The sequence below is a fragment of the Simochromis diagramma genome, unplaced genomic scaffold (assembly GCF_900408965.1).
Source record: "Simochromis diagramma unplaced genomic scaffold, fSimDia1.1 OVJJ01000604.1, whole genome shotgun sequence".
NCBI classification, from domain to species: domain Eukaryota; kingdom Metazoa; phylum Chordata; class Actinopteri; order Cichliformes; family Cichlidae; genus Simochromis; species Simochromis diagramma.
Window position 1 is genome coordinate 3,474,272 of NW_024387416.1, and position 16,161 is coordinate 3,490,432.

Consider the following 16,161-nt stretch of genomic DNA (forward strand, 5'->3'; position numbering starts at 1 on the left):
TCTTCAAAAGCACATAATCAACAGTAATAACATCCAACCTGATATTATAATTGAGCTTTCCTATAACGAGGTGCCAGCTTCCACTGTTTGGGTGGAAACGATGAAAAACGAGTGACTTTTGCCATGCTACACTACACCAAAACCTAGACTTCTGTTTCATGCACTGGTGCCTTTGATTAATAAGATTCCTTCCAATGTTTAGATAAGGAACCCCCCCCCCTCACCCCCTTTTAAAGACTTGCTGCTGTCTGAATAAAACCTAAGAGGAAAAGATATTTTTGCTAATCTACTTTCAAAGGGGTTTATGTGAGCTTTCATTTAACACATCTTGGAGGAGGAAACGCGGTGGCCTTATTTTCCTCCCTTTCTCTACTCTTCTTTCATAACCAAAAAAAACCAGCATGACCTTTTTCTCATCTGAGGATTTTCACCATATCCGTCGCTGCCCGCCCACACATCAGCTAGTTAGAAGATTTGTTTAAGCATGAGATTATGAGTGCTTAGCAATATATCAGTTACACATCGGGGTTTCAGAACTGATGAAGGTAACTCATAAAAAATGGTGAGACTTGGCACACCTCAGGTTACAAGACGCCCCTTAATGTACTGTAAGATGAAAAGGAAAAAACAACCCGCCTGGTTATAACTTTCACCTCAGCTATCCACACAGGAAACCTTAAATGTAACAGTTCATGACAAAGCTTTGTGAGAAAACTAAGTAAAATTGAAGCACTACTTTCATCACATTCTCTGATTCCTGATGGATTATTTAGTTATCTAATATTCTTCCTCAGGCAGCCTTTGAAGTTGTACCACCTCCCCAGTTTCTCTGCCAGATTTCACTCAACTTGATTTACTAGTGTCTGTCTCCCAAGTGCAGTCTGTCCTAAGAACAAGAAGAGAAGAAGGGCAAGGAGCTCAACTTGCTGTGATCTTCAACTCCCACCACTTTTCATCTGGAACAGCATTAGGAATGAGAAGCCTCAGGAGACAGAGAGGGAAAAAAATCATCAACCTCTGATTGATGAAATATTTTCCTGGCACTGTCACATCCCTTTGCGTGCGGGTCTGTGTGTCCCACTTGTTAACGTCTGCTAACGATGCACAGCACCTTCACGGTGATGCACTTTGTTTCTATGACACTTTAAAGTCGTCTTGAAGCAGCCTGCTTTACTTACAATCTGGTGCATTTCCTGTTGAAACAGGATACTATAAAACAGTGCAAGAAGAGATTAGTTAAAAATGTAAACAGAATTCAACACATTCACATGGCGGCCATTTGCCTCGCTAGGGTCTCGCTAAAGGGAAGCTCAAGTATTATTACTAGAATAATGTTGCTGCTCCAGGTGGGAAATCAAATAATTTGGATAAATCAGAAATATCACACACTCTTTTGGTTACTCAACAACTGAAGAGACAATACATAGAAAAGTAGTGGGGCGTACTGGTCAATTAGCTAATGCTAGACAACGGCTACACTTAGCATTCAAACATTTTCTAGCTAACTTTGCTACCAAATAGTGTTAGAGTAAAGGTGTAAATCGAATCTGAAATATCAAGTTTGGACACAGTTTAGATGCATTTAAGTGTTGAAGTAAATAATGCTGGATTCACTCATTCTGGCAATATCACATTAGCTAACTCTGAAAATGTTCTGGTTAAGCTAGTAATATTACGCAACATTAAACTCACTGGAAGACATGCATTCAACAGCAACTTTATTAATAAGTACACCTGTTCAGCTGCTTGCTATCATAAATATGGACTGCGACTGTCCCATGTAACTGTCTTTAGGGTTCACAGAGAATGGTCTGAAAAAGAGTGAGTAGTAGTGAGTGAAAACGCCTTATTGATGCTGGAGGTTAGAAGAAAATGGGCAGACTTATTCGAACTAATGGGAGGGCAACAGTAACTAAAATAGCCACTGCACACCTAAGGTATGCAAAAGAGCTTCTCTGAACACATAAACCATGAAGCAGATGGGATTCAGCAGAAGACGCTTGGCAAAATGTTACTTTGTCTGCAGACTCTCAATTTGAGCTGCAACTCTCAAATGGTAGAGTCCGAATTTGTTGTAAACAACATAGAAGCATGGCTCCATCCTGCCTCTTATCAATGGTTCAGGTTGCTGGTGGTGTAATGGTGCGGGGGATATTTCTTGGCACATTTTGGTACCTTGGCTATTATTTTAAAAGAAATTCCCTGCTTATTTTTTTTTTTTTTACATTTTCTCCCTTTACTGTACAGATTGTGTAATCTCCCAAATGCAATGTAATGCAAACTGCTGATTCTGCATCGTACATACTGGTCCAGAAAAGATTACCTATTATGCAGTTGCTGCTGTGTATTATTTCACACAAAGCAGAGGGCGGGAATGACAAAATATTTTTTCATACCAGAAAAGGCTGCGATATCATATGTTATAGTGCATCATGGCCATATTTGGTCAAAGTTGATAAAGCAATGGGACTCATTGACGTCAGAAACCATCAAGCGATTCCAAGTCCAAGCCCTTATAGAGAGTAAAGTTGAGAAAGAGAGCGTAGGCGACGTCACTATCCTTCATAAACACAAACCTTTGACCAGTGAGCACGCGGCTTGCAGCAGCACAGTTTCTTCACTCTATGTCCGGTTGTGCAGTCCCGTTCAAACAGAAGACACAAGCAAGACAGCGCTCCGATGTGACAGGCATACCTCTGCTCATCAAAAGCCATGGCGGTGGAATCGACCGTTTCACCTGAACATCACAGCCTCTCACATGTCCAGCACAGGGGCAGATATGATGAAGTCCAAAAATATCAAAACGCGAGGAAGAGGAGCTCAAAAGATTTTTACCCTCCTCTGATGGCCTCTGTGAGGAGATTCTCTGTGAGAATCAGGGATGGAGAAACTGAACAGACCTTGAGTCACACGGACAAAGTGTTAGCCTTTGTGGCCTTCCAGATGTCAAATATAGGAAAAGAGGTGAGCATTACACTGTTGCATTGCTGATACTATGGCTGATCAGAAAGGTCCTTTCAGATATGTTATTTGAACTGTTTGAGAGTCAAACTGAGACAAACCGTTTTAATAAAAACTGACTGTGTGGTTTGTTAGAAATAGTCTCAAAAGTAAAAATCTGTACATTCAGTGCACGTAAATACAACGAAAGAGAAAAAATGTTTTTTTGGCATCAGAGAAGGTTTGGATGAAGGTTTTTTAATCCAACTAAAGTAGAATTAAACTAAACATTCAACACGACCCACCAGTATCAATGAAGCCCCGAGCAAATCATGCTTCAGACATCAACAAGGATGTAAAATGACTCATTGCTGTAGTTTCGCCTTGAGCGACGGTTGTTGTGATTTAGCTCAAACTACACACTTGAACATGCCTCCAATTTTCTCTCGTTTCAGGTGTTGGCTTTATCGTCTGACAGGAAGCAGTCAGCAAGACATCAACACCTAACAGACCCGACTGTCACCATCTATCATTAATACGGCCTGTGAAACTGCTGCTCATAAACTGGAAATATAAAACGAAAAGCCTTGCATTTATAACACGGAGGGACTATTTCAGGCCTTGTAAATGTGTATAATAGTTTTTGCTACTATATTGAAAAAATATTTGTAAATGGTTTCTGAATTATGTATTTATTTGTAATGGGACAAAAAATGCTAAAAAGTTGTTTAGTACAGTTTAACTGACAGACCTGGGCATCAGTTCCCTCATCTGCAAATGGTTACTGGACTTCCTGACCAACCGCCCCCAACATGTCCGGCTGGATAACCACTGCTCATCTACCATCACAATGAACACCGGTGTACCACAAGGCTGTGTGATGAGCCCTTTCCTCTACTCCCTCTTCACCCACGACTGCAGACCTGCTGATGGTTCCAACACCATCATTAAGTTTGCAGATGACACCACGGTGATTGGCCTCATCAGTGACAACGATGAGGCCGCCTACAGGGAGGAGGTGGATCGTCTGGCTGAGTGGTGCGACAGAAACAACCTGCTGCTTAACACCGAGAAGACCAAGGAGCTCATCGTGGACTACAGGAGGAATGCTGACCCACATCCACCCATCCACATTAAGGGGACGGCTGTGGAGCGTGTGAGCAGCTTCAAGTTCCTGGGAGTCCACATCTCCGAGGATCTCACCTGGACGACCAACTGCTCCAAGCTGGTCAAGAAGGCTCACCAGCGCCTCTTCTTCTTGAGGACTCTGAGGAAGAACCACCTGTCCTCAGACATCCTGGTGAACTTCTATCGCTGCACCATCGAGAGCATCCTGACCAACTGTATAACAGTCTGGTATGGGAACTGCTCTGCCTCGGACCGGAAGGCGTTGCAGAGGGTCGTGAAAACTGCCCAGCGCATCGCCGGAGCACCACTTCCTGCCATAAAAGACATCTACAGGAAGCGGTGTCTGAAAAGGGCTGGGAAAATCATCAAAGACCCCAGTCACCCATCACATGGACTCTTCACCCTCCTGCCCTCTGGGAGGCGCCACAGGAGCCTCCGGACTAAGACCACCAGGTACCGGAACAGCTTCTTCCCCACAGCTGTCAGACTCCTGAACTCTGCCTCCTGACATCTGACCCACGTTAAACACATGGACTGAACACACACACACCCACAATGGACAACTGTACCCTCAAACACACAATAATAACATGGACTGAACCACCACTCACAACCACCAGCACTTTATATAGCCTCTGTAGAAACTATCTACACCCTCACTTATCTTAACTGCACTACTGTATAGCTCTGTGTAAATAATCATTCTGTACATTCGATAATCTTTAATCCTACAACTGTTTACAACTTGCATAGTTCCCATTTCTGTATAGCTGTATATCTCAGATTCTGTAAAGTTATTTATTTCATATTCTGTATAGTTTTTCATATTTATATCCTGTTCATATCCGTACATAGCTTGTACTCACTACAGCCTGTACATACTTATAGTTATAGAATATTCACAACATACTTCATACCGTGTACATTATAACATACCATAATAGACCCATTTCTGTAATATACTCACATATCTATATTATTGCTAATATATATTGTAATATATCTATATCACTAAAGCACTTCTGGATGGATGCAAACTGCATTTCGTTGCCCTGTACCTGTGCATGTGCAATGACAATAAAGTTGAATTCTATTCTATTCTAAATTGGGGAATAAAATGAAAATAAAAGGACAAAACTACACTTGTGTAGTTTTTTTACTGTATCATCACTTTTACAGTCTAGTGTTGAATGTCAGGGATTCCTTGCAGCTGCCTGATGAGTAACTACAGCATTAGCCAACTGTTTCCATTAGCTATTTTGCACAAATAAAGACAGAGGACCGGTATACTTATATTAACTAAATCAATCAGGCTACATCATTCAGCAAGGTTATCCATAACCTGCCCCTGACTTAGAGTTATTTACTGTGTCCCATGGTTTCTCTGCGCGAGGCAACAGGATAACTCATCCAAAGAGTTCATCATCGATCATTTTATTCCACAGTTGTCACCAGCCATTTTTCTGAAACTATCCAGTGGCTTTTGCAAAAGTCCCTTCTAACCACAAAATATCTGCCTGCAATGCAAACAGAGACCAAATACTGTAATGCTCACACCGGCTGTGCCTTTACAATAAATCACAGCTCGTCACTCCCGAGTTGACCACGAGCTGACTGCAACCTGAGCGCTTGACCCGTCTAAGTGTGCAACATTAGCAAGTAGCATATTTCCTTCTAAGCAGACAGGTTGGTCCACCTGCTGACCATGTGCGAGGCCACGAGGGTTCATTGTGGAGTTTCAGCTTTAGTGGGAAGCTAATTATGTGGTGGGACAACTCAGTGCCTCCAACCCTTGGTTTGCAGTACATTCAGTACAGATGGAGCTGTGAAATTCAGTCCTGGGGCTTTTGTATCCTATTAGCCAGCATGGAGACATCTCAATGCAAAAATAGCTTCATGGCTAACATTAATCTGTGTACCAGACATCGTGTGGTTTCCCTGCTCAGGTAACAACCTCTCTTATATTTAATGTGGAGGTTTGTAATAAAGCCATCCAAGAAGTCTGACAGTTTAAAGGACAGCGTGGAGTGCTGTGACACTGTAAGTAGCTGAGCACACAGAACTACCACTGGAAGTGTACAGATGATTTTGCATGATTCTCCCTCACCTGCAGTCGAATACAAAGCCAGTCAAATCAAGGTGCTGATAGAGAAAGAAAGCACCCTCTCTGGTCCCCACTGAACTGGTAAAAAGCACACAAGCAAAGCAGCTGTGTATAAGATGTCATTCTGATTTACTGTTTAAAGACCTCCTTGGAGAGGTGGATCTCAGCACTTCTGTGCATGTAAAACACCCAAGTTGCTTGGAAAAAATCTGAGCGATGTGGGGAATAACTTTAGGAGTACAAATAAGACAGAAGGAAAATATGAGCTGTTAAAAACAGATAAAGAAGGCAGATAAGATAAATCAAGCAGCTGATTTCAAAGTAAACATTAGCACTGTGTAGCACTTTCTGTATTGGGTTATTCGGTCCCATTTATTTCAGTGCACACATGTGGGGGTTTTTTAAGCTGGAAAGTCAACATTTCTGTATACATATTAAATAAGAAAGCTACGTATAATGTGCAAGTTACCTGTTATAGGGCAACGCTACTTTACCTGTGTGTGGATATCAGTTTGTTGTGGTTCAAAAATCAAATGAATGCAGCTTTAACTTGTTACAGAGAAACAGCTTCTCACGTCAGATCAAATTTAAAGGAGGCGCAGTGAAAGAAACAGTCATGTACAATAACACGAGTCTGATGAGACACTCTTGACCCCGCAGGGCTCACAGAGTATACCAGCTGCAGGAAAAGATAACAGGGCCACACGGGTTCCCACAGTGCTAGCGAGTGGAGACTGACAAAGTACTGAAGGGAAGACCACATCTGCACACATCTGGCACAGAGATGAAGGGGAAGGCATTAGACCAAGACATACAACTTTCTTCATTACTTCAAATTGGAAACCATGCACCTCAGTAACTCTTCTGCTAGAGCACGCACAACTTGTGCTTAAGCATGTCTTCAATTAACACACTGACCTTGTTAATTCGTTAAAATACAACAGGAGGTTTTAACAGCACGATTCAGGATTTCTGTACTGATTGGTTACCTTCTTTGAAACTGCAGTTTAAGGTCTGGCTAACCAAGGCCTCAATCACACAGGCCTCGAGACCTGTCAGCAAGTTGCTCTGGTTCCTGATACTTTGCATGAAATACAAATAGAAACAAAATTAGAAAGAGAGAGCATATTTCGTCATCTTGGCTTCTCTTCATTATGTCCTTATTAAATCCGGAATCTAATTTACAATCCTTCTTGTCACATACAACGTCTTGAAAAATCAGGCCCATTCTCAACTGAAAGACCCCAGTAGAGCACTTTGCTCTTAGACTGCTGACTTACTTGTGGTTCCTTGAATGTTTAAAAGTAGGCAGTCTTCAGCTTTCAGCCCACTCTTCTGTGGGCGGAGACAGACACCCTATCGCTTTTAAGAAGATTAGGCTTAAAACTGAGTGTTTCTTCTTCACCACTCAGCACTCTGCATTTAATCATTAGTTATTATTAATATCTGGCTCTCTTCCACAGTGTGTTTTTTGTCCTGTCTCCTTCACCTCCAACCAGTAAATGCTCGCCCCCTCCCTGAGCCTGGTTCTGCAGAGGCTTCTTCCTGTTAAAATAGTTTTTACTTCCCACTGTCGCCAAGTGCTTGCTCATTAAGCAATAGTGAAACTGTGACAAAAGTCTGACACAAACTAGAAATGGAGAATTGCCTTTTGAAATGTGCTGCAGCAAGGCACAACCTTTATTCTGAAGGCAGATATCTCCATTTCCAGGTCCCTTGGAATTTTATAAGTTTCACTGCAGCTCAAAGAGTAAATGCCACAAAGTGCTTGCAACCAAAGTAATCACAAGGAGGGTTTTAGTGCAGCAACCACTTTGCAGTTGTTTTCACTCAGCAGCAGCCAGCAACCTCCAGCAATCTCTCATCAACCGGTCGGGGAATACATATTTTTCCCTAGGAGGCTGCCAGGGTTGCTGACCAGTCTCTAGGTCTGTGTGAGTCCGATGAATTTAGGATTCATTGCTAGTTAAAAATGTTGACAAAAGTCATCTATTGTGACTAAACGTTTGTAATTTTACTAGCTTCAAAGAACCTTGATTCCAAAGTTTTACACATTAAGAATTATGTGCATTCACTCATAACAGTGTCTCTGGCAACAGAAGTTGAGTAGTAACGAGATATTACTTTTTTGGGTCAAGCTGGCCTTTCAGTGACTGAAAGAAAAAGAAGGGAGGCCTCAGCTGGGCTCGGCTTTGACGTCACAGCTCTGATTCAAGACATCCACCCAGTTTGCATCTTCCATCACACCCACTTAAAAGACAAAAAAGTCACTTGTTTGTCTAAGCCTCTGCCCATGATGAATGGCCTTGGCTCTTTGTTCTGGTTGATTCCATCGTGAAACACAGATGTGAAGGTTATGTAAGAAGAGTGTGAAACCCAAGCAAGCAAGGGTGGACAAATCATGATCGAGTCACATTTTCAAAGGAGGAGATAGTTTACCGAAATCATCCATCTTCTGCTCCGCTGGCCTTACGACAAAGGCAGATTGACCAAATCTATCATGTTATTTCACACTGAAGGGGGTCGTTAAATGTTATTAATTTACCACAACGGGCGCAGAGTAAGTTGCCTAAAGTAACCATCTGGGCAGGGATAGAAAGACATCCATCTCTAACCTTTAAGATCATGCATCTCTGGCCTGTTTGGTGCTCTGCGTATCGCATTCTGTCTGATAAATACACCTGATAGAAAGCATATGTACACTTCATACATATTTATCACTGAAAAGCATCACTACTGCACTACTGTGTGAGAGAAACTGTAAACTATCATATCAATATAACGCTAGCATTCATGCAACCATCGGACATGGATGGGGTGTATATGTTTTAGGGGGGCTGCAGCAGCTGTGTAGCTGCTCTTCCTCGCAGCTTTTCATTAGTCTGATCGATTCATTAGTCCATCTGTGGATCTGTCCAGTGGTGTTAAGTAATGCTGACTTCTGTCAGTAATGAAGCTGTGCAAGTGTGTGAACACAGGGCCGCCTGCCATGACCAAAGAGGCTACAGAGATGGATGGTGCAGTGGTGCGTTTGATTTACTGTACTGCACGCACACACACACATTCAAAAACATCTGTCCCCCTTCATCACATCAGTTCGTAGAAGGATTCAAATAGACAGCTGGGTGGCACAATTACAACTCGATGTTCCACGCATAGCAGGCCAACGAGTTCACTGTGCTACTGCACGGCTGATGCAAAACACCAGGGTCATTTCACACATGACGGCGATCGTCACAAGATAACTGAAGATAACAGTTTCTACAGGGTTTCGTAGCTTTGTAACTTTCCATTCAGGTTTTAGTCTTTAGATGCTTAGAAAGAAAATGATGTAAGACCCACATATAATACGCTTCTTTTAAAAAATGCAATTAATAGCTGATTTATTTACGAAGCATTTTACCATTTTACAGCAGGTGGGTTAAAGTACATCACTCATCAAAAACTATTAAAAGAACATAAAAATTACATTGTCAGTGTGCAACACTGTCTCACAGCAGTTTTTGAAATACTCGGCCAAAATTAAGTCATGTTCCTGGGAATAAAAATTAAAAATGTAACTCATATTTATAAATTCTTGTCCATTTTATGACTGCAATATGACATAAAAATGTCGGTTCAATTATATTTTCCCTCTGAACTGTGTGGTGCAAAACCGGATCAGATTTGGGTTTTTGGAGGGCCCAAAGTCAAGTAGTACTGGTCACAAATCAGCAAATTTCTCCTATTTCATCTATTATTTAACATACCATTAGCTGTTGCAGAATTCTCTGTGTCGGTGGCCCACACATTGATCATGCATGAAAGTGGTTGATGCCAGACCTCCCAGAAGACCAATCCACTAATCACACTTTTCTTTGAAATAGACAAAGAACAAACCTGGCAAGCTGTTAGCGTGAATCGTGGCCAAATAACTGGAACCTTGGGGGTTTTCAGTAAAGGTAACACTTCTTCACCAGTGAAATCAGTGTAAACTGTGCTGTACAGATCTGTGAAGAATTGCGAGACCTCTGCAGTCTCATACCGCAGCAAAGGCCAACAAATTTGTTCCGCAGAGTTTCCCAAACTGTTTTCACTGACATCAACGTGCGCTGTGAAAGCCGTCTGCGGTTACTGTCGAATTACTAGTGCATTCCTTCTCCCAAATTAAGCCCCTCATTTGCGGAGTTGCCTGACCATCCAACAATCTTAATTTCCATATTCTGTGGCATTCTCGAGCCCTGACCTCATCTGGCTGGCAGCGAGGCAAATAATGAAATGGGCCCTGCCTTTAGCGTGGCATCTTTAAGTATCCAGCAATCTGCTCCCTAATCTATACTCCATTCTTCAATTGTGTTCCACATTATTGGAAGCCAGCTGCACATTGGGCACAAAATGGAAAGAATTTTGGATGTTTACCAGTACGCTGAGGTTTCTGCCAGTTACACAGACCAAAACTTAATTTCATTTGCTTTTTCTTTACAGTGTGTGCATGACAGTGGCCATGTCCTGTTATCATCTATCAACTGGTGAAAAGGGAAAGTTGCAGACGGGGCAGCATATTTATAGATTCAGACCCAAGTTAATCAAACAACAGCCTAGAGGCTTTAAAAAAGTATTTAGGCTCATAAACCCATCACTGAGTTTATTGCATTAAGTGTCTGCTTCTTTCATTAATCAAATAGTGATGATTTATCTTAGATACTACAGGGAGTGCAGAATTATTAGGCAAATGAGTATTTTGTCCACATCATCCTCTTCATGCATGTTGTCTTACTCCAAGCTGTATAGGCTCGAAAGCCTACTACCAATTAAGCATATTAGGTGATGTGCATCTCTGTAATGAGAAGGGGTGTGGCCTAATGACATCAACACCCTATATCAGGTGTGCATAATTATTAGGCAACGTCCTTTCCTTTGGCAAAATGGGTCAAAAGAAGGACTTGACAGGCTCAGAAAAGTCAAAAATAGTGAGATATCTTGCAGAAGGATGCAGCAGTCTCAGAATTGCAAAGCTTCTGAAGCGTGATCATCGAACAATCAAGCGTTTCATTCAAAATAGTCAACAGGGTCGCAAGAAGCGTGTGGAAAAACCAAGGCGCAAAATAACTGCCCATGAACTGAGAAAAGTCAAGCGTGCAGCTGCCAAGATGCCACTTGCCACCAGTTTGGCCATATTTCAGAGCTGCAACATCACTGGAGTGCCCAAAAGCACAAGGTGTGCAATACTCAGAGACATGGCCAAGGTAAGAAAGGCTGAAAGACGACCACCACTGAACAAGACACACAAGCTGAAACGTCAAGACTGGGCCAAGAAATATCTCAAGACTGGTTTTTCTAAGGTTTTATGGACTGATGAAATGAGAGTGAGTCTTGATGGGCCAGATGGATGGGCCCGTGGCTGGATTGGTAAAGGGCAGAGAGCTCCAGTCCGACTCAGACGCCAGCAAGGTGGAGGTGGAGTACTGGTTTGGGCTGGTATCATCAAAGATGAGCTTGTGGGGCCTTTTCGGGTTGAGGATGGAGTCAAGCTCAACTCCCAGTCCTACTGCCAGTTTCTGGAAGACACCTTCTTCAAGCAGTGGTACAGGAAGAAGTCTGCATCCTTCAAGAAAAACATGATTTTCATGCAGGACAATGCTCCATCACACGCGTCCAAGTACTCCACAGCGTGGCTGGCAGGAAAGGGTATAAAAGAAGAAAAACTAATGACATGGCCACCTTGTTCACCTGATCTCAACCCCATTGAGAACCTGTGGTCCATCATCAAATGTGAGATTTACAAGGAGGGAAAACAGTGCACCTCTCTGAACAGTGTCTGGGAGGCTGTGGTTGCTGCTGCACGCAATGTTGATGGTGAACAGATCAAAACACTGACAGAATCCATGGATGGCAGGCTTTTGAGTGTCCTTGCAAAGAAAGGTGGCTATATTGGTCGCTGATTTGTTTTTGTTTTGTTTTTGAATGTCAGAAATGTATATTTGTGAATGTGGAGATGTTATATTGGTTTCACTGGTAAAAATAAATAATTGAAATGGGTATATATTTGTTTTTTGTTAAGTTGCCTAATAATTATGCACAGTAATAGTCACCTGCACACACAGATATCCCCCTAAAATAGCTAAAACTAAAAACAAACTAAAAACTACTTCCAAAAACATTCAGCTTTGATATTAATGAGTTTTTTGGGTTCATTGAGAACATGGTTGTTGTTCAATAATAAAATTATTCCTCAAAAATACAACGTGCCTATTAATTCTGCACTCCCTGTAGTCTGTTTAATGAGAACTAGCTTTTTGCTAAGTTTACAGAACAGTGCAACAATCGGTCCAACTGTGTCTGTGCATGTGCAGTGTCTTTAGAGATTTTTCACTTTTTATACACTGCATGATGTGGTGAATTTAATTTCACCATTCCCACTACAACTGGATTCAATCAGCCAATGAGGAAAAAGTGAAAACAGAATTTACTGTAAATCTATAAAAAAATAAAAAACAGAAATATATCTTTTAAAAAAAACTATATCGGTACTCTTTAGGACCCTTTCAGAGCCATGACAGATTTAACTCTTCTCAGGTATGTCTGTAAAGTTTTTGCAAACCTAAATTTTGGAAATTTATCCCATTCTTCTTGGTAAATCCTTCATCATCAATGGGAAGCATTTGTTACCTGCCATATTCAAGTCTCTTCACAGAGATCAGATGAGGTCTGAGGCTGAGCTCTGGCTGGGTTACCCATGGACACTTGTCCTCATGTCACTCCAGTGTCGTCTCGGCTCTCTGGTCCACTGTTATGCTGAAATATAATTCGCTACCTCAGTCTCTGCTCTCTACAGCAGGTTTTCTTCAATGAGCTCTCACTGTCTCTACTGTTAAGAAACATCCCGACAGCATGATGCTGCCACCACCATGCTTCATTATAGGGATGTTATTATTGATGGTGTTTACCACCCACTGCACCAACCGCTCTTGGTTTAACTCATCAGCTCAGTTGTTTTTTTTGCTTCTGAAAGTCTTATAATACACTTTGACAAACTCTAAGAGCGCTGGCTGCTCTACTATAAAGGTCTGATTGATAGTCCTGCTGAGATGGCTGTTCTTTTGGAAGGTTATTCCATGATTGAAGCACTTTTGGGGTGTTTATTGGGTTTCTAGTCATTTTCATGACCAACAGGCCACCCGCTTAGTTACTTTTTTCAACTAGGTGACCAACTCTAAGAAGAATCCTGGTGGTTTTCAAGTATTTCCATTTCACTATTCATCGCGCTTTGAGGACAGCACGTCCTCGCCCCCAACGCGTACCAACGCTTATTACGTCGGTATGTTTCAGTTTCTTTCAGTCACCCAACACGTTCTTATGTTACGCATTCAGAAAAAGGAGGAAACATGAGAACTGTTTGTATCATAGGGACGTGTAAGGTTACCTTTTGCGTTCCCATGGGACGCCTCGGGGCTGACAAATCGTTGGTATGTTACGCATCGGGAATGAGAACACTCTGTTGAGGAAAACTCACAGATTTCAAAATGTGTGCCGCTTTCACTTTTTTAATTGTGGTAGTCTACAGAGAGCTACAGAGGGCTTATTTCTTGTATTAACACACAGTTTCAGTTCAGGAATTTGAAAAATATAGGTTTGTACTTTTTGGAAAGCATTTTCAGAATCCTCTGCTTGGTACAGGTGGACTCCAGTCACCTCAAGGAATTACAAAACAGTATGTCTACCAACACTTACACCACTGCGGGGTCCGAACCAGTTTTTGCATTTTACCTAAATGGCAATTCATATAAAAATTGCATTTAAATATCAATAAAGTATAAACATACAATTATCTAACAACATATCAAAAATAAGGAAAAGGGTCAGATTTATAAAATGATGCACCGTGGCAGTGGTTGCACAGATGTGGTCATTTCAACAAAAGTTTGGGTTTATTAAAAAAGAGGGGAAAAGTCTTTTGCACATATTTATACACGTGATAAAATATATGTAGGCATAGTGTGTTTGCTTTTGCTGAGATTAAGTCCTGCAGTTTTACTTGTACCTGTGTGCATCTGACACATTTGATACGTTTTGATCTGATACATTTTAATTTACTCAGGTTGTCTTGGTCTAATATTTAAATCTGTTTGATGATCTGAAACATTTAACAAATATGTGAAAATTGGAGAGATCAGGAAAGGGGAGGTACTTTTTTCAGGACACTGTATGTTGAAAAAGGAAAAAGAATACTAAAGAGAATCGGAAGATAATTTAGTAAATGTGTATTCTCTTATAAAAGTAAGGCCCACGACTATTAGGAGGAGAGGCAGGCCTCTAGAACAGACCAGTTGTACAAGGCCTATGGTGGGTAACGTCTAAATTCAGTCTGGCATTTAAAGCAACACAACAGTTATTGAGCACCCTAAACTCGATCTAAAAATCTGAGTTTTTATAACAGTCAGGTTTTTATGATGCTACAGTACCAGACTGAACACTGACAATAACTTGAATCTGTCTGACAGACTGTCTCAAACATCCCCACTTGACTCAACATCACTGACGGACAAAAATGCAGAAGAAAGCCAGTGATTTCTTTAAGGTCCTCTGAATATGTCAATCATCGTGGGAGTTATTAAAATGATGTATTCCCAACTGGTCTACATGATGCAGTCAACTTTTATGTGACCAAACAAAGGCTGCTGTCCACAGAAGACTGACTAATCTACTCAAACTTCTAAAATCAGCAAAGATACTATACAAAGATGTCACTTTAGAAAATACGTCTCAAAAAGATGGCAAAAACAAGAGCGAGCGCGTTAACACTTTGGTAGTTGATGCCAGTAATGGAGGATAATTGCAGAGACTTGTGACAATGATACCATGTCAAGAAAAATTATTTAAATGTCCTTGTCATACTTGTGTAATTGCTGACAAGAGGGAGCGGTGTGATGAATGACGTCCCTGACATCTGGGCCGCGGCCAAAATGGCGTTTGAAGGAAGGGGAGCGCATGGTGGATGGGTGGGTGAGGGAGTGAGTTGGCACAGTGCATCCTCCACATTCCCTCTGTATTAAAGAGACAGATCGGAGGCGCCATTTGAACTCTTAAACATGCCACTGGAGATTTATCTGACATCATGTGTGAGCCCACTATGGGGCCCCTGTTTATCTAACTTTATGTTTCATTACGTCGTACTGTTCATGTAAGTTATGAAGTCTTTGTTTATAGTAATATCCTATAGGGAGTTCCAGGTTTGCTATACTGTTTGTTTTGCAATCTTACAATTTTGTTATGTTTTTCTGCACGCATGTGTGCAAATTCCAGGAACGTGAGTTTCTTCATTGTACTTGAAGCATGGCAGGTCCCTCCCTTTTAGGCCCGGCAACAGCATAAAGAGAGACACCGCACCATGTGTTTGTTTATGCATTAGGGCTCCCTGTGGACCCTGCCTGAAAAGCACTCCATTATCTCAGAAAAATCATTTAGGTCCAAAGCAAAAGCACAGTCAAAAGAAGCTCCTCCCACTGTATACCATGGTCAGCTAATATATATAAAGCAGGTCACGCTGGTTCACCAGAAATGGAAAGATTCACTCATCAGGGTTTTACTGTACCGATCACGCCCCAAGCTATTGAAGAAATTCTTTCCCAAACAAACTATTGTCAGTTACGATAACACTTAACTTGTTCCAACAACGGCGCACTTGAAAGGACAGTCTTTAAAGACGTGGGGAGAACTGCTCAGCATTCCTGAAGGAAGTGCTGTTCCTCTGTGTGCACAGCTAAGCCTGTGTGTTCGACTGATTCTGAGTGCTCGGCCTTGAATGTAGAAATACATATGTGTGACTTAAAATGTGCTGCTACACAGAGGGGGGACACAGTGGGGACATTTTATAAAAAATATGTGTGTTTTGTATTTGTCTTTGTAGCTGAAACCAGATTCTCGTGTTAATACGCACTATCTGACATTTAGGAGAAAAAAGGATTGAGTTTGGCTACGAGTCAAGGTCACAGCCATAAAGATCTGCAATG

At 41.6% G+C, this 16,161-nt stretch overlaps 1 protein-coding gene across 3 annotated transcripts in view; it reads right to left on the bottom strand.

Moving 5' to 3' along the window:
- LOC120721713 (ADAMTS-like protein 1) overlaps nucleotides 1-16,161 on the bottom strand; it is a 102,713-nt gene that overhangs the window by 67,458 nt on the left and 19,094 nt on the right. The gene's annotated exons all lie outside the window — the stretch shown is intronic.